Source organism: Carcharodon carcharias, chromosome 2, assembly GCF_017639515.1.
Source record: "Carcharodon carcharias isolate sCarCar2 chromosome 2, sCarCar2.pri, whole genome shotgun sequence".
Taxonomy (NCBI): Eukaryota; Metazoa; Chordata; class Chondrichthyes; order Lamniformes; family Lamnidae; genus Carcharodon; species Carcharodon carcharias.
In genome coordinates, this window is record NC_054468.1 from 125234004 (window position 1) to 125253186 (window position 19183).

Here is a 19183-nt window from a genome sequence, read left to right on the forward strand (position 1 = left end):
CTCAGTCTGGGGAGGTCCAGGGGTGATCTTGATACGACTGTGCTGCGAGGTCAATCATGCGTGGAAAACTACGCCAACAAAGAGTCGCAGCTGAGTTCAGATTAGTTGATTGTTTTTTCCAGAGACATACCCATAAACACATCATCTGATACATTGTTTATTAGCAAACCATACAACAGTATAAGAAACAACAACAAGAACTAACATAAAAGCAAAATATGTGGATGCTGGAAATCTGAAACAAAAACAAAAATAGCTGGAAAATCTCTGACAGCATCTGCGGAGAGGAGCACAGTTAACGTTTCGAGTCCGTATGACTCTTCATTAGAACTAAAGAAATATAGAAATGAGGTGAAATATAAACTGGTTTCCGGGGGTGGGACAGGTTGTGCTGGAGAGAGGGCCAGTGATAGGTGGAGGCAAAGAAGAGATTGCCAAAGATGTCATAGACAAAAGGACAAAGGGCTGTTGACAGTGGTGATATTAGCTATGGAATGTGCTAATGGTGACATTAAGGGTAGAAAGCAGGACGAGCAAGTGACAGATGGCCCAAGTGGGGGTGGGGGGAAGGAATGGAAATGGTCTAAAAGATGGAGATAAAACAATAGATTGAAATAAATTTAAAAATCGGTGGGAAAAGAAAAATACATTTTAAAAATTATAACTTATTGGAAAAAAGGGGATCGGAAAGGGGGTGGGGATGGAGGAGAGAGTTCACGATCTGAAGTTGTTCAACTCAATGTTAAGTCTGGAAGGCTGTAATGTGCCTAGTCGGAAGATGGTGCTGTTCCTCCAGTTTGCGTTGAGCTTCACTGCAACAATACAGCAAGCCAAGGATGGACATGTGGGCATGAGAGCAGGGTGGTGTGTTGAAATGGCAAGCAACAGGGTCATGCTTGCGGACAGACTGAAGGTGTTCCGCAAAGCAATCACCCAGTCTGTGTTTGGTCTCTCCAATGTAGAGGAAACTGCATTGGGAGCAGCAAATGCAGTAGACTAAATTGAGGGAAGTGCCAGTGAAATGCTGCTTCACTTGAAAGGAGTGTTTGGGCCCTTGGATGGTGAGGAGGGGAGCAAGTAAAGGGGCAGGTGTTGCACCTTCTGCAATTGCATGGAAAGGTGCCGTGGAAGGGAGTTGAGGTGTTGGGGGGAGATGGTGGAGTGGACCAGGGTGTCCCGGAGGGAACGATCCCTACGGAAAGCTGCCGGGGGTGGGGGGGAGGGGGGGCGGTGAAGGGAAGATGTGTTTGGTGGTGGCATCATGCTGTGTGAACAAGAACTTACAGTTGTGCTCCATTGCTAATGTATGGTACCATACCCAACAAATGATGTAAGCTTACTCAGTGTAAATCTTTACCGACCCATTGGGGATTAGCATAAATTGGACATGTAAGGGGAATAGTCTCTCTGGTCCCCACACACCAAGCAGCGGTTACACCCAAGTCCATATTGTCATCGTCAGCAAGGCCACGTCAGCACAGTCGATCTTGATGGGACGTCAACTCCCATCCTGGATACTGCCTTTCATTGACAGCTGGGCTCTTAAAAGATGTTAGCTTGTCATTTCTTTACTCTTGACCAGTGCAATGGCTTGAGGACGCATGTCCTTGGCTGTCCTGTGGCATCCCATATCGCTGTTTACACAGCCATTAATCTGCAGGAAACTAGAGTTGAGTTTTTTAATATTTGACCCTGATGCAATGATTGGGTAGCCTAGGATGGTGCGAGGTTACAAAGCCACTTGATTTCTCTCTCTATATTGTCTTTGTCTTTCTCTGTCAGTCTCACTCAATCTATCTGTCAGTTTATTTTTCCTTCTCTCTCCAACCGTCAATTTCTCCATCTCTCTGTCTCTCTTGATTTCTCTGTCTGGCTTTCTCTCTTGTCTTTCTTTCTCTCTGTGCCTTTCTCTCCCTCCCTCTCTCCTTTTGCAGCAATGCTTTTGAGCCCATCCAAGCATTCCCAGGATATAGTTTTTTTAATCCTCCCCATAACATCTAAGGAAAGTACAACAAAACATAAGCATGTTACGCTTACAATATCAGAAAATGTTGAAATCACAAAGAAACTGGATGAGTGAAAGATCTGTGTGTGGAGTTTGGTGCGGGTATCTCAACTGTTTACAACATCAAGAGACAGCATGAAAACATGGGAGATGTTGTATTTGGATAAGTACGGCAATTTTTATTCTTCCTTTACAATGTTTTATCATGGGTTTTACGTTTCAGGTGATTATTTATATCTACAGTGTTTCCTGGTTCGCACATTTCAGGCATTCTGATGTCATTCCATAATCCAGAAAATTGTGAAATCCAGAAATGCTTAATCGGTCCCAAGCATTCTGGACTGGAGAGGTTATAATGTGTTAACCATATCCAGCCAGTAATTAAATTGTAACACAACTAATCCAAAACAAAAACAGAATTACCTGGAAAAACTCGGCAGGTCTGGCAGCATCGGCGGAGAAGAAAAGAGTTGACGTTTCGAGTCCTCATGATCCTTCGACAGAACTTGAGTTCGAGTCCAAGAAAGAGTTGAAAAATAAGCTGGTTTAAGGTGTGTGTGTGGGGGGCGGAGAGATAGAGAGACAGAGAGGTGGAGGGGTGGGGGGTGTGGTTATAGGGACAAACAAGCAGTGATAGAAGCAGATCATCAAAAGATGTCAACGACAATAGTACAATAGAACACATAGGTGTTAAAGTTAAAGTTGGTGATATTATCTAAACGAATGTGCTAATTAAGAATGGATGGTAGGGCACTCAAGGTATAGCTCTAGTGGGTTTTTTTTTTATAATGGAAATAGGTGGGAAAAGGAAAATCTTTATAATTTATTGGAAAAAAAAGGAAGGGGGGAAACAGAAAGGGGGTGGGGATGGGGGAGGGAGCTCACGACCTAAAGTTGTTGAATTCAATATTCAGTCCGGAAGGCTGTAAAGTCCCTAGTCGGAAGATGAGGTGTTGTTCCTCCAGTTTGCGTTGGGCTTCACTGGAACAATGCAGCAAGCCAAGGACAGACATGTGGGCAAGAGAGCAGGGTGGAGTGTTAAAATGGCAAGCGACAGGGAGGTTTGGGTCATTCTTGCGGACAGACCGCAGGTGTTCTGCAAAGCGGTCGCCCAGTTTACGTTTGGTCTCTCCAATGTAGAGGAGACCACATTGGGAGCAACGAATGCAGTAGACTAAGTTGGGGGAAATGCAAGTGAAATGCTGCTTCACTTGAAAGGAGTGTTTGGGTCCTTGGACGGTGAGGAGAGAGGAAGTGAAGGGGCAGGTGTTGCATCTTTTGCGTGGGCATGGGGTGGTGCCATAGGAGGGGGTTGAGGAGTAGGGGGTGATGGAGGAGTGGACCAGGGTGTCCCGGAGGGAGCGATCCCTACGGAATGCCGATAAGGGGGGTGCAGGGAAGTTGTGTTTGGTGGTGGCATCATGCTGGAGTTGGCGGAAATGGCGGAGGATGATCCTTTGAATGCGGAGGCTGGTGGGGTGATAAGTGAGGACAAGGGGGACCCTATCATGTTTCTGGGAGGGAGGAGAAGGCGTGAGGGCGGATGCGCGGGAGATGGGCCGGACACGGTTGAGGGCCCTGTCAATGACCGTGGGTGGAAAACCTCGGTTAAGGAAGAAGGAGGACATGTCAGAGGAACTGTTTTTGAATGTAGCATCATCAGAACAGATGCGACAGAGGCGAAGGAACTGAGAGAATGGGATGGAGTCCTTACAGGAAGCGGGGTGTGAGGAGCTGTAGTCGAGATAGCTGTGGGAGTCGGTGGGTTTGTAATGGATATTGGTGGACAGTCTATCACCAGAGATTGAGACAGAGAGGTCAAGGAAGGGAAGGGAAGTGTCAGAGATGGACCACGTGAAAATGATGGAGGGGTGGAGATTGGAAGCAAAATTAATAAATTTTTCCAAGTCCCGACGAGAGCATGAAGCGGCACCGAAGTAATCATCGATGTACCGGAGAAAGAGTTGTGGAAGGGGGCCGGAGTAGGACTGCAACAAGGAATGTTCCACATACCCCATAAAGAGACAGGCATAGCTGGGGCCCATGCGGGTACCCATAGCCACACCTTTTATTTGGAGGAAGTGAGAGGAGTTGAAGGAGAAATTGTTCAGCGTGAGAACAAGTTCAGCCAGATGGAGGAGAGTAGTGGTGGATGGGGATTGTTCGGGCCTCTGTTCGAGGAAGAAGCTAAGGGCCCTCAGACCATCCTGGTGGGGGAATGGAGGTGTAGAGGGATTGGACGTCCATGGTGAAGAGGAAGCGGTTGGGGCCAGGGAACTGGAAATTGTTGATGTGACGTAAGGTGTCAGAGGAATCACGGATGTTTTAAACTTGGGCCATGCTGTCAAGACCCACATATTTGTTGGACATACAATGATTGTTTGTGCAACTAACTGGTTTGTTGAACTTCTTTGTGGGTGTTAAGAATCAACCACATTATGTTGATTAGAATTGCATTGTAAGATCCCTTTCCCCAAAGGAGCTGTTGGAATTTTATAAAACCCTATCGAATTGCATGCCCATTACTCAGTGCACAAATGACCAGATTTGTTGAATTCAGTTTCACAGTTTACCACAATGGGATTTGAACTCACAATCTCTGGGTTGCTAAACCAGTATTTTAATCTCTCTACCCAGATAAACCACAATTTTCACAATCCTAAACAAAGAAACTCATCTTTTAAAGCTTCTAGGTTATCTGAGCACACATCTCTTGAGCTTTAAGACTCAAGGGAGCCATGTGATTGATACAATGAAGCAGAGTGGACAGATCTACAGCCTCTGAACAACATTCATTACTCTGAGCAAATAGTCAAATTGGGTGTGTTAATGTGAAGAGTGCTGCACACTCACACCACATTCTCCCTGTGTGTAACTCTTTTGAGTACAAACACGTTTCCATTTGTTCCTATTCAGATGAAGTTACATTGTTTCATAGTTTGTCATTGTGAGATTTGAACTCTTGATCTTGGGGTTACAAACCCAGTACCATAACCACTTGGCTATTTAGGCCAAGCCCAAGAATGGGAATCTTGCATGATACCACTACACCAGCGGTGCTGTGATTGGGGCCTCTCACACTGCCTGTGATTCCCTGTGTGTATTTGAAACTCAGCAAGAAATCTAATAATGGACCGGTTTCAAAATGGATCACTTCCAAAGTCTCAAAGATCAAAAGCAAATATTTTAAAAACAAGAGAAATGGCACTTCATAAGGTGCTTATTAAGATATTCTTGGCTTTAAAAGCTGTCACAGTAAAGAAGGTGTTTTCAATCAGTGAATAGAACGCACAGCACGGAAACAAGTGACTTGGCTCAGATGGACTGTCTGTATTTTTTCACTGCACAGCTGTATCCACTCACTCATTTGCTTCTTTTAACCTTTTCAATTGACAAGGGTTTTTTTTTAATATACGTTATGTCATTTTATTTGACAATTCTGTCAGCTAACTCGATACCAGCAAGAGGGTCCAAAAAAGTTTATATAAACCAAATGGGGAAGGCTTCGGGACACTGACACGCCCCTTCCTTCCCCCAGCTACATATCTCCCATGCTGCCATCCAGTTGCCAAGGACGTGAATCAGTATCCCTCAATCAGGCTCCCAATGCAGCAGCTAAATATTTGTGAACACTGCTTCAAAAATACATAAGCAATAGAATTCCACATTGTAATCATCCACTTTGTAAAGATGTCCTCTCTTTCTGTGTTCACCTTAAGTTTGTGCCTTCTCATTACTATTTCATTGATAATTGGGAACATTCTATCATAACAAACACTGCAAAACATAGTTGTTCTGCTGTTGCACTGGTTATCCCAGAGGCCTGAGTTATGATTCGAAGGCATGAGTTTAAATCCCACTGCAGCAGCCGAGGAATTTAAATTCAATTAATTAAATAAATCTGGAATAAAAAGCCAGTAACTGCATGGTGACCAAGAAGCTATTAGAGTGTTGTAAAAACTCGTCTAGTTCACTCATGTCCTTTAGGGAAGGAAGTCTGCCATCCTTACCCTACATGTGATTCCAGCCCTACAGAAATGTAGTTGACTCATAACTCCCCCTCTGAAATGGCCTAGAAAGCCACTCAACTGTATCAAATTGCAATGCAAGCTAATAAGAATAAGATCTGACTACACCAACCTAGGCACCAGAAATGACAATGGCTTTGCAAAGTCTTACTAACATCTGGGGATTTGTGCCAAAATTTGTAAAGCTGTCCCACAGACTAGTCAAGCAACCCCTGACATAGTCATACTCTCAGAACCATAGCTTTCACTCAATGTCCCAGACTCCTACATCAACATCCCTGGATTTGTCCATCCTGCTAACAGGACAGACCCACCAGACATGGCAGCATGGTGGTGTACAGTTGGGGGGAATGGCCCTGGGAGTTCTCAATTTTGACTCCGGACCCCAGGATATGGCATCAGGTCAAACATGGGTAAGGGACTTCCTGCTGACTACCACCTACTGTTCCCCACCCACCTCAGGTGATCTATGTTGGATGCCAGTTGAAGCACTGAGGGGGGCAGTGTATTCTGGGTGGAGGATTTCAATCTCCATCAGAAAGACTGACTCAGATCTGACCGAGCTGGCTGAGTTCTGAAGCACATATCTGCCAGATTGAGCTTGCAGCAGGAGGTGAGGAAACCAGGAAGGAAAAACCTACTTAGCCTTGTCCTCACCAATCTACCTGTCACAGATGCCACTCTCCAAGACAGTGTTGGTAGGAGTGACCACCACACAGCCCTTGAGAAGACAAAGTCCCATCTTCACACTGAGCATACTCTACCACTGTGCTAAATGGGGTGAATTCAGAACAGATCGAGCAGCTCAAAACTGGGCATCCCATGAGGTTTTATTTTCATTCATGGGATGTGGGCATCGCTGGCTAGGGCAGCATTTATTGCCCATCCCTAATTGCCCTTGTTCAAAGGACATTTAAGAGTCAACCACATTCAGCTGTGGCATTGGCAACAGCAGAATTGTATTTCACCACAATCTATAACCTCGTGACCCAGCATATCCCTCACTCTACCTTCATCATCAAGCCAAGTGACCAATGCTGGTTTAATGAGCATTGTAGGGAACATGCCAAAAACAGCACCAGGCATACTTAAAGTTGAAATGGCAACCTAGTGAAGCTATAACGCAGGAAACTGAGATGCTAAACAGCAGAAACAGCATGCTGTAAGCAGAGCTAAGTTATCCCACATCCAACGGATCAGATATAAGCTCTGTAGTCCTGCCACTATCAGCCGTGAATGGTGGTGGACAATTAAACAACTAATAGGAGGAGAGACTAATGGCAGATCCCAGCATAACAAGTGCAAAAGAAAAGGCTGTAGCATTCGCAACCATCTTCAGCCAATAGTGCCAAGTGGATGAACCATCTCAGCTTCCTTCTCAGGTCTCCACCGTCATAAGTGCCAATACTCAGCGAATTAGATTCACTCATGTGATATTAAGAAACAGCTGAAGGCATTGGATAATGCAAAGGCAATGGGCTCTGATAACATTCCGGTACTAGTACTGAAGACGTTCTCCAGAATTAGCTGTGCCCCTAGACAAGCCGTTCCAGTACATCTACAACACTGGCATCAAGCCCGCAATGCATAAAATTACCCAGTTATGTTCTGTCCATAGAAGGCAAGGCAGGTCCAATCCGACAATTACCACGCCATCAATCTACTCTCAATCATCATCAAAGTGATGGAAGGGGTTGTCAGTGCTATCCAGTAGCACTTACTTAATAATAACCTGCTCACTAATGTTCAGTTTGTGTTCCATCAGGGCCACTTTGCTAGAGATGAGGTGAGAGTGACTGCCCTTAACATCAAGGCAGCATTTGACTGAGTGTGGCATCAAGAAGCAAAACTGGAGTCAATAGGAATCAACAGGAAAACTATTGGGTTGATTCACCTACAGCACAAGGGAAGATGATTGTTGATATTTGAAGTCAATTATCTCAGTTGAGAACATCACTGCAGGAGTTCCTCAGGTTAGTGTCCTAAGTCGAATCATCTTCAACGTCTTCTTCTTCAGTGACCTCTGCTCCATCATAAGGTTAGAAGTGGGTATGCTTGTTGATGATTGCACAGTGTTCTGAAACCATTTGAAACTCAGCTAATGAAGCAGTCATACCTGCAACAAGACCTGGATATCATTTGTGCTTGGGGTGATAAGTGGCAAGTTATATTTGCATCAGGCAAGTACCAGGCAATGACCATCTCCAACAACAGAGAGTCTAACAACCTCCCCTTGACATTCAATAGCGTTACCATCATTAAACACAGCACCTTCAACATCTGGGAGTCAACAATAACCAGAACCTTAACTGGGCCAGCAACATAAATACATTGGTTACAGAGAGGGTCAGAGATTGGGAATTCTGTGGCGAGTAACTCACCCCCTGTCTCCCCAAAGCCTGTCCACCATCTACAAGGAATAAGTCAGGAGTTTGATGAAATACTCTCCACTTGCTTGGATGAGTGCAGCTCCAGCAACACTCAAGAAACTCAACAGGATGAAACCACCCACTTAATTGGCACTCCATCCATCACCTCAAACATTCACTTCCTTCACCATTGATGCACAGTAGCAGCAGTGTGTACAATCTACAAGATGCACTGCAGCAACTCACCAAGTCTCCTGCCACAGCACCTTCCAAACCTGTGGCTTCCACCACCTAGAAGGGCAAGGGCAGCAGATGCATGAGAACACCACCACCTGCAGGTTCCCCTCTAAGTCACACACCATCCTGACTTGGAACAATATCACCATTCCTTCGCCTGGTCAAAATCCTGGAACACCCTTCCTAATAGCACTGTGGGTGTACCTACACCATCCGACTGCAGTGGTTCAGGAAGACAGCTCTCAACCGCCTTGTCCAGGGCAATTGGGGGGGTGGGCTGGGGGGATGGGCAATAAATACTGGCCTAGCCAGCAACACAGCCAATGAAGGAATTTTCTAAAAAGCTCATAATTTTAATCCTAATCAGGTAACCCCTTAATCTTTAGTGAAAATAACATAATTTTTAAAGTATCTCTTTCAAACATTCCTTGTTCCTGATAACAGGAACAGATTGTCCAAATCTGTGCTAGTAACTACCGTATATAAATATCAATCAATATAATATAGTCATCAAGTAATCAAACAGAGAACAGAGAAAGAAGTCCTGTACTCAGAGAGTAGTTAGAATATGGAACTCGCTACTACAGCAATTGGTTGTGGAGAATAGTGTAGATGCATTTAAGAGGAGGCTAGATAAGTACATGAGAGAGAAGTTTATGCAAATAAAGTTAGATGAGCAAGGCTGGGAGGAGGTTCAGCATGAATTGGTTGGGTTGAATGGCCTGTTTCTTTACTGTAAATTCTAGGTGACTACTGTATATTCTATTCACTGTCCATATCAGGTATTCTTTGTTTGGTTATGACCTCTGTGACACACAGTCACCCCTGCAACTATAAACATCTACCACAGGGGTGGCATGACAGCAGGAGATTCACCCACTCTGACCCTGACACTCTGACCCAGCCAACTCTAGTGGGATCCTAGTTTAAACATGGAGATCTGGTCTCAATGATGACTGCAATCCCGACCCTGGTCCTGCATGGGAGAACCCCTTGTGGCTGTCCCAGCCAGGCAAAACTGTCAGGAGGTGGATCCAGGGCCAGAAGAGGCGCAGAAAAGTTATTGTTTTAAAAATTGCTGTTGCTATTTCATCACAGCCGGGAAAAGCAGGAGTACTGCTCGGGGCTAGATGAGCCAAACTTGGATGCCACCATGCTCACCAGATTGTGAACCCCTCCTAATACTGAAGCTGTTCATGTCCAAATACAGTAAGACCTGGGCAACATCCAGACTTGGGCTGACAAGGGGCAAGTAACATTCGCGCCACACAAGTGCCAGGCAATGACCATCTCTAACAAGAGAGAATCGAACCATCGCCCTTTGATGTTCAATGGCATTACTGTCATTGAATCTCCCACCATCAACATTCTGGGGCTTACAATTGACCAGAAACTGAACTAGCCATATAAATACTGTGGCTACAAGAGCAGGTCAGAGGCTAGGAATTGTGCGACGAGTAACTCACCTCCTGACTCCCCAAAGCCTGTCCGCCATCTACAAGGCAAAAGTCACTAGTGTGATTCCCCACCTGCCTGGGTGAGTGCAGCTCCCACAACACTCATGAAGTTCAACACCATCCAGGACAAAACAGCCACTTGATTGGCACCACATACAAAAATATTCATTCCCTCCACAGTCACAGAAGTGTGTACCATCTACAAGATGCACTGAAGGACTTCACCAAGGACCCTTTGACAGCATCGTCCAAACCCACGACCACTACCATCTAGAAGGACAAGGGCAGCAGATAAATGCGAACACTTCCAGCTGGAAATTCCCCTCCAGGTCACTCACCATCCTGACTTGGAAATATATTGCTGTTCCTTCACTGTCGCTGGGTCAAAATCCTGGAACTCCCTTCCTAACAGCACTGTGGGTATACCTACACCACAGGAATTGCAGCAGTTCAAGAAGGCAACTCACCACCACCTTCTCAAGGGCAACTAGGGATCGGCAATAAATGCTGGCCCAGCCAGCGAAGCCCATATCCCGTGGATGAATAAAAAAAATTCCCTGACCTTTCAGCGTAATGTCAGGGACCAGTCCACCAGGTCCTGCTGACAGCCTCCTGCCAGTGACATAGTGATTCCCATCAGGTTTGGGCAACACCAGATAACATGAAAACTTGCTGCGCGTGTTGGTTTCCTTCCCACGTTATGAGCACACCATCAAGTCCTGAAGTGGGCCTTGGGCCCAGAGCTTCTGGCCCAAAGGTAGGGACACTACCCATTGTGCCACAAAACCTGTGGTTTCCTTAGGGCACCCAAATAGCCTCGAATGAGCTGCCCATAATGATATTGGATACATCGGGTTGGAGTACAATTTACTACTCAGTGCTCGTTTCCAGGCTTTAGCCCACACCTTACTAAACACAAACAAATCATCCTGTTTCCCCTCTCCAAATAAAATATATCATTAAAGTATTACAAAGTATTGATGACACAGTACCAGGTCATTCAGCCCAACATGGCTTTGTTTTTCAGTGAGACATCCAAGCTGAATCCCCTTCTTTTTTGGAGGGTGCCTTAAAATATATATCTAATTATGTAATTGAAGGCTTGTTGGATGGAAAAATCAAGATAAATCATTCAATATGATGGTTTCTAAGAGATTCTGGCCTTGATTATTTCCATGAAGTGGGATGGGAACTGGGGCCATGGGGGTTGGGGGAGGTTGTGGGGATGAGATACAGAATTTGTAGTTGGGAAATCCTGAAATACAGGTATCCCAGAGCCAGGTTACGAGCCTGGCTAGTAGTCAGGCAGGTAGGCAGCAGAGGAATGGGGTAGCATACATGTGACATGGTCAGTATTTGGCAGGGCTGGTGGTGGGGGAGTGCAGTGTGGAGGAGGGTATTGTAGTTGAATGCCAGGGTCCTATCACAGTTGTCAGGGGCGGTTCATTGGGTGATCACAGGAGGTAAGCTTGGTGGGCTGGCGTGCTGGGGGAAAACACTCATGCTCCTTCTGGCCCTCAAGCAGTGCTGTACAGGCACTTACCTGATCGATCCGGCCCTTCATGTCTCCCTTCAGCTGCCAGGTTTCTTGAGGCTCTGGGAAACCCAGCCTGCAGATGTTAAAAGTATAAGTCAAGTTAAATTGGAGGCACGTCTCTTGAGATCGGGTTGATTGTCTGCCCCACCTCAATCTGCCTCCATTAAAAGCAGGGTGGGCGGGTTGGGGTCGGGCTGCCTAATATCCATTCTTATCCCATACAACCCACACCAGGAAGATCAAATTACACCCCCACCCACCCCCACCACTCCTGCCCCATTGCTCCTAATATACTTAAAAGCTAAAATAATTGAATCTGAATTCTTGTTGTTTGTGCATGAATTTTAATTCTTGAGGGCTTTGCAACAGTGTAACCCACAAACTCGCGCAGATTCTTGACTCACAAGCGTCACAGATCATGCCAGACCAAATATATTTTCAGGCTTGAGCTGTGGAAGCAGCTACAGAAAATGGTGTGTTTCTGCTACACGGTTCTCATTCTTTAGAAGTGGTGCATGGAACTTTCACAAAAATTGTGTTTACACAGCACCATGCCTGTGAATCATGATTCAAACCCCTTTCCTCCTGAAATCTAACAAAACAAGCCTAGGCCAGGATTATCTTCCTGTTTACACAGACGAAGAATTCCACTCAAGCGGCATTTGATTTCTCTGCTTCCAAGAGATTTCCCACTCCTAAAACATCACATTAGGCCAACTCCAATACAAGCAGAGATCTCGGCTCTAAAAGCAAAGACATTTAACCTGGGGTGACAGGGAACAATTTTTCTGGGAATGGGAAAAATTAAATAGTAGTCATTCCAAATAATTGAAGCTGAATTCTGTTGTTTTTGCATACATTTATATGGAAAAATAACATGATTAAGTACATAAGTAAATGCACATGTTCGTACAGTGATGGTGCCTGAATCTGTGACTCATTCAGCAGAACAGCTGCAATTTGTCTTAGTGATGTGTTGATTAAACTCCCAGGGTCCAGAAACTGGTTATTCTGTATTGATGCACTGCATTCCTGCACAATAACACAACCAAGTTAAAAGCGTTTCCTATCACAATCTTAATACCAGTCCTTTTTGCCCCTTGCACTTCCCCTAACTTTTACTATATAATGAAACAAAAACCCACAAACTAACCACTGTTAGCTGACCTGAAAACAGTAACATCCCTACATTTCCTCAAAAAAAAAGGAAGAACTTTTCCAGCCTTGTGTAGGGTTTCTTTTTAATTAGAGACTTTATAGTTAGCCCAGCCAATCCCAATGTGGCTTTGCCTTCCTTTTTCCTGTCTCTGAATTTCAGTGACTGATTTTGACAAGCATGCTGCCTTGAACCTCATATTAGAGCCTGGGCAGCAAGGCCCAAGATCACTGTGGCTCTTACCATTTCTGTCACAGGCTCCTGCAGGTAACATTGGCTATACCTCCAGTTGGCCATTTCTCATTGTATCAGGGAGGTCACTGAGGTTCTCTATATCAGCAGGAATGCCTGCACAGTAGCAGGATGTGAGAGCATTAGGCTTCTCCCACACAGCACACCTCCCTGGGGTGCAAAGTCATAGACAGCACCCACGTTGCCTCGAGTGCTTCCCATTACCAGCCTGGTATCTTTGCCAGTACAAAGGAATTCCACTTCAGCAACATCGAGCTGACTTGTGGCCACAGGCAGGGCATTGTGCAATTTTCTGTCCTGCCATTGCTGTAATCAGGCCATCGGGTTCCTGGATGGCTACAGGACAACCTGTTGTATTCCTTTCAGAATGGAGTGAAATAGTGGCAGGGAAGAGAGTGCAATACAGGTGACTCGGGAAATGACTCCTGTATCAGAAAACATTTATGAACAACAGAAAGAACCTCCGATAGCACAAGAGGGAGATCTCACAGTTGTAGGCTCTACAGTGGAACTGGAGGCCAGAGCTTTAATAGATTAGACAATGAAATAAAGGCTACAGAACGGGCTTGAAACAGAGCTAGAAGTCAAAATCCTAATGATCATGAAATTTTGGTGGTTGCCAATAAACTCAAGTATAAACAAATAAGATAGACAAAACACAAGGGCAGTTAGATAGTTGGAATGTCTTTGGAGTTTATTCTGAGGTAAGTTTCAACCAGCTGTGTCACAAAAGTACATTTGTACTGAAAACAATCTTTGCAGATGGGATTTATAAGGTTAACGCAAGTTTAGTAGCTAGAGGTTTTGAAGAGAAACTGGGTAATACAGATGTTAGAGTGGATTCTCCCAGCGTTGGAAAAATAATCTTAAAAATCTTTTTGGCTCTTTTGGCCACATTTCATGGGAGTGTTGGTCAATAGACATAAAGACAGTTTTCTATAGGGCCTAAAATGGCCTGCTGCTTACTCTAAGGCCATTTCCCCTGGTTCTAAACATCCCAGCCAGGGGAAACATCTTTCTTGAATTTACCCTGTTGAACCCTATAAGAACTTTGTATGTTTGGATGAGATCACCTCTTATTCTTCTAACTCTAGACAGTACAGGCAGAGTCTCCTCATAGGACAATCTTGCCATTCCAGGAATCAGTCTGGTGAACCTTCGTTGCACTCCCTCAATGGCAACTATATCCTTCCTTGAGCAAGGAGACCAAAACTATACACAATGCTCCAGGTGTGCTCTCACCAAGGCTCTGTACAATTGTAGTAAGACATATTTACTCCTGTACTCAAATCCTCTTCACATGCTAATCTTCCTGTTTGGTATTCTATTATAGCTGTTCCATAATATTTCTTATGTTTGAGCATGGGAAACGTTGTCCTTTGGCTTGGGAAGCTAAAAAAAAAGTTGTTAAAAGCACTGAAACACTGGCTCTTATGGATGCAATGGATATGGGATTCTATTTGGAAAAGTCACAGCCTGTACAATGGTAGACTCATTGAGTGTAATGTAGATAAATCCTCATTGGGGGATAATGTATGTTACAAAAAGTGTGAAAGGAAGAAGTTTACAGACTGACCTTGCCAGCTGAAATAAATTCTGGAGAAAGGAAATCTCCAAAATTAAATAGGTGGATTCAAGCCATCAATTTTCAGGTTGTATTGCCAAAACAAATGCACATATGAAGAAATTGTTAGGGGTCCTAGAGGACAGACATCTCACAGTGTAATACTTTGTACAAAATTTGGAGCTTCTTAATTTTAAAAAAATTTGTTATATGCTTGCAGTCTAACTTTTTGTTAGAGAGAAAAGGAAATCTGTTAATCGTATATTAATTGTGCCTAATTGTATTCAGATGGTAGGTATTAACTTGGGACTCACCAGTAGTCACATGTATATACTGGAGCAGGCAGAACGAGGGGTTGTTTGTTGGAGATGCACAACGTGCAATGTGTACCTCAGTAAGTAAAAGCTGGTAAGTGTATAATGGCTTAGCTCCAGTATTCTACCCTTCACTACCTGGCTATCTGAGTTCTAACAACACCAAAAGGACACGAACGACACAGACTGTGGGAGGGTGAGCTAAACACTCATTATGATGCCCTTACACAGTAAACCATTAGAGAATCAGTACAAACCAGGGACCATGCCCTAGCCACAGAACCCAGAGAGGGAGGCTCATCAAAATACAATTTCTGTTGGGTTTAGTTTGTTGCTTTGTGACATTCTCCAAACAGCTTCCAAATACATCCATCATTGGCTTAACAACAGCAATTGCATCTGCTGCATCCTCCTCTCTCACTAACCTGCCTGCCCAGTACACCCTCCAGTAGCTAATCTTGCCAGCCTCCTTTCTGTCCTCATCCACTACTCCCATCACAAAGACTGCCTATTTCCACCAGTCACAGCACTTCTGCCACTGAAACCCTCACCTACGCCACCCTGCAGACTTGACTATTCCAATTGAAAATGTTTTATTAACCCTGTACTATTGTTCCAGCTGCTGTGAAGGAATATTTTCAAATTGCTTCTACTCATATATTTACAGCTGTGTATTACCATGTATATTGAAGAAAAATCTGAGCCAACAGTTCTAGGCAAATCAGCATCAAACATTTGAGCGCCGGTTTCCCATTGAAAGAGCACTGACTAATGTTCTCCCTATTCATTAAAATGTTTGCACATGGACAGGCTCCCTCTACTATGTCATTGGAATTGTTTCTACTTATTACATAACAGCAACAATTTGCATTTGTATAACACCTTTAATGTAGAAAAAAAATGACCAGTCAGAGGTGTGACAAATCAGACAAAAAATGGATGCTGAGACACAGAACCACAGAATTGTTACGATGTAGGAGGCCATTTGGCCCCTCATATCTGCATTGCTTTCCAAATGAGCATTATTGCCCAGTGCCATTCTCCTGCCTTTTCCCTGTAACCATGCACATTGTTTCTACGTAAAGAGAGAGATTTTAGGATCAAGTCAAAGAGGTCGGTTTTAAAAAGGGCCTCATGTGGAGGAGATTGAGGTGTTTCAGAAGAGATCTTTAGAGAAGTGTGGGGCCTAGATGGCTGATGGAATAACCATTAATGTTTGAGTGAGGGATGCACAAAAGGCTGGAGTTAGAGGGAGAGCTTGGGAGGGGGATTTTAGGTTGAGGAGGCTTCTGAGATGGGTAGGAGGTAAGTTATGAAGGGATTTATTATGAGGATCAGAACTTCAAACTTGTGGCTCAATAAAGACTGTTTGATGAATCAGAGACTTGGGGGAGAATTTTATGGTGGCCATGGGCAGCCAACAAGAAACCTGCACTGCCTTCTCCTGGGAAGGTCTGCCATCTTACAGAACCAAACAAGTAATTGAGGTTACCAGCGGGCCTTCACAGGATCAAGACCCAGCTGACGGGAAGTTCCACCTGCTGAGAGCTGCCGTCCAACCACTGGCCGGCAGCTGTTATGCTCAGCAGCCTCACAGAGGAGGCAGTGGCTGCTGCAGCAAATACACCCACTGGAGGTCCAGGATTGTGGAGCAACCCAGGCCAGAGGTAAGCTATGGCAGGAGGGGTTTTGCAGGGTGGGGGTGTCTTGGGGGAGGGAAGCGTCGGCAGCAAAAGCAAGGGGGTAGCTCTCAATGGGTTCCCCACGCCTTCCCGGTGTTGGGTCCCTTGTTCAGCTACTGAGTGCCCCTGAAAGAGGGACCCCTCACCACTCCACCCTCCCCACCTCCTCTCAGGCAACCACAAGCAACCTGCACAGGTTTGTGCGTTGTATTCCCCGAGTGGCGATAGGCCCGTCTGCCACTAGGCTAATACCAGCTAGAGGGAGGAAGAGCCCATTAAATTGCCTCAATTGGCAACGGGGCAGAAAGGCCACCCACGGGCCTTCCTGCTATGGTCTTAATCATGGTGGGAGTTGGAAGGTGGTGGAGTCCCCACCAGCACTATCCTGTCCAATTAAAGTACCCCTGCCTCCAAACCAGTCATAGCGGAGAGCAGATTGTGGAGTAAGGTTACAGGCAGCACTGTTTTGGATGAGCTAATGTTTAAAGAGTGGAGAATGGAAGATGGCCACACAGCAGCTAGAGCAATAGCACCAAGCTTAATGAAACATTGTCAATAAATACAACATGCTGGAAATGTTGTAATACAACAGCCCTCGATCTTTTAAAGCAGGCTTACTGGAACCAAAATAATCAAGGCAGCTGACACAATCACATCTGGTAAATGAATCTGGGTGGCATTTCTTATTGACTCACTTGAACTACTCATTATGAACTCAACAGGAAGCTATCATTAAACATGGGTTTCATGGAAGCTGGTTTCACAGCATAAGGGATAAGCAAACAATACATAGAAATAAACAGGACAGTTCAAAAGGTGACATTTATCCTACGGCTGGAATTGTACAAAATAATTTCCATTTACTTGGCATTTCTAACATAGTAATAGTTCCAAGATACTTCAGAGATGTGCTGAGCGGGAAATAATAGAAGAGATGACTAAATGCATGGTCAAGGATATAGGTTTACAGGGCACTTTTAAAAGAGGGGGGAGAAGACAAGACTTTAAGGAGGGAATTCCAGGGAGTGGGGCCAAGACAACTGATGTCTCTAAACTAGTGCTGGGATAGAGGGAGACTGAGGGTCACAGGTCAGATGCAGAAGGCTGACATGAAGTCTTTAAAATTGATATTGTGAGGAATGGGATCTAAGGAAGATTAGGGAAGGCAGTTGTGAAGAATAGGATGAGTCTGGAAGCAACAAAAGTGCAGAGACTGTGCTCTGCATGAGTTTCAAAATATCTTAAGACTTGAGCATTAAGGGTGTCTCTGTACTGCAACATTAGTGTCACTACAACATTGGTCCTGACTTGATCTGGGATAAAAAGACTGTGGAACCTCTAATGGACACAGCTTCACAGTTATCAGATTTATCACTGCCTGGTATAAAACCTCAGATGTCAAACCTGTTTCGGTGCTGGAGTTTGTTGTATAAGCCTGCCTCAGTTGAAAAGTACTTTCACCTCGGAGTCAGCATTCAAAACCCACAGGAGGGATTTCAGCCCCTAATTCAGGCTGACCCTGCAGTGCAGTACCAAGGGGTGCATTGCTGGATATGCCATTTACAGGTGAGAAATTACACTGTCATTTTTATTTTTGACATTTCCCTGATACTCTGGTCATCATTTATCCCTCAGTCAACACAAACAAAACAGAATAAATGGTCATTTACCTTATTACTGTTTATGGGACAATGCTGTGAACAAATTGGTTCCTGTATTTGCCTATGGTCAACTACATTTCATGATAATTCATTGGCTTAAAGTGTGTGGGATATCATGAGTTTGTGAAAAATGATATAGCAAGTTCTTTCCTATATGAAGTATAACTGCCTGCATCAATCCTCATTTACAAAAGGCCTTTTGACCTTCTGAGCACATTTTGAACTTATGTACAGTTGATTTAAATGTTTAGAGAGTGTAGATACCATATGCTCACTAAATGCTTTTAATTCCTGGGAGGGTTGCTCTGTTCATCTGTGTAAATTTGCAAAGGATAAACTTATACCTTCAATAAAACGTGCCATTGCACTGTCACGGCTTCAGTAAGCTGACTGATTGATAGGTCAGAATCTACTGTTGTAGCAAGCACTCGCATACATTCAGTTCCTCTCCTGCAAAGTGCTAGCCAATAGTTCTCACTCAGCCAACAGTTTGCAAGCACTGTTTGTAAACAGGAAATCATTGCAGCCACATTTCCACATTCATAGAATTGTTGACCAAAACTTTAGGATCATGTTGTTCATGGTTGGGCATCCAACGTTATTCAGTTCCTGTGAGTACTGGCTGTTCCTTTAAACATATCCTCCATGGGGTTTCATTTTTGTTTAACCACTTCAGGTATTGTATTTTCTTTTTGAAATTTTCTAAAGATGAGATTATCATGACATTTGCTGTGCTAAACAATATGGGTTTACTGCCCATTAGCAGGGTTAAAGTTAAATTATATAAGCCTCTTAATTACAAGCACTGCAACTCAGATTTGACACAGACGTGATGTATATCAGTAGAAGCTGTAAAAAGCCCAAGAGCTTACTTATACAAGTGGAAACTACTTCAACACAAGAATGAAAACCATTGTTCCC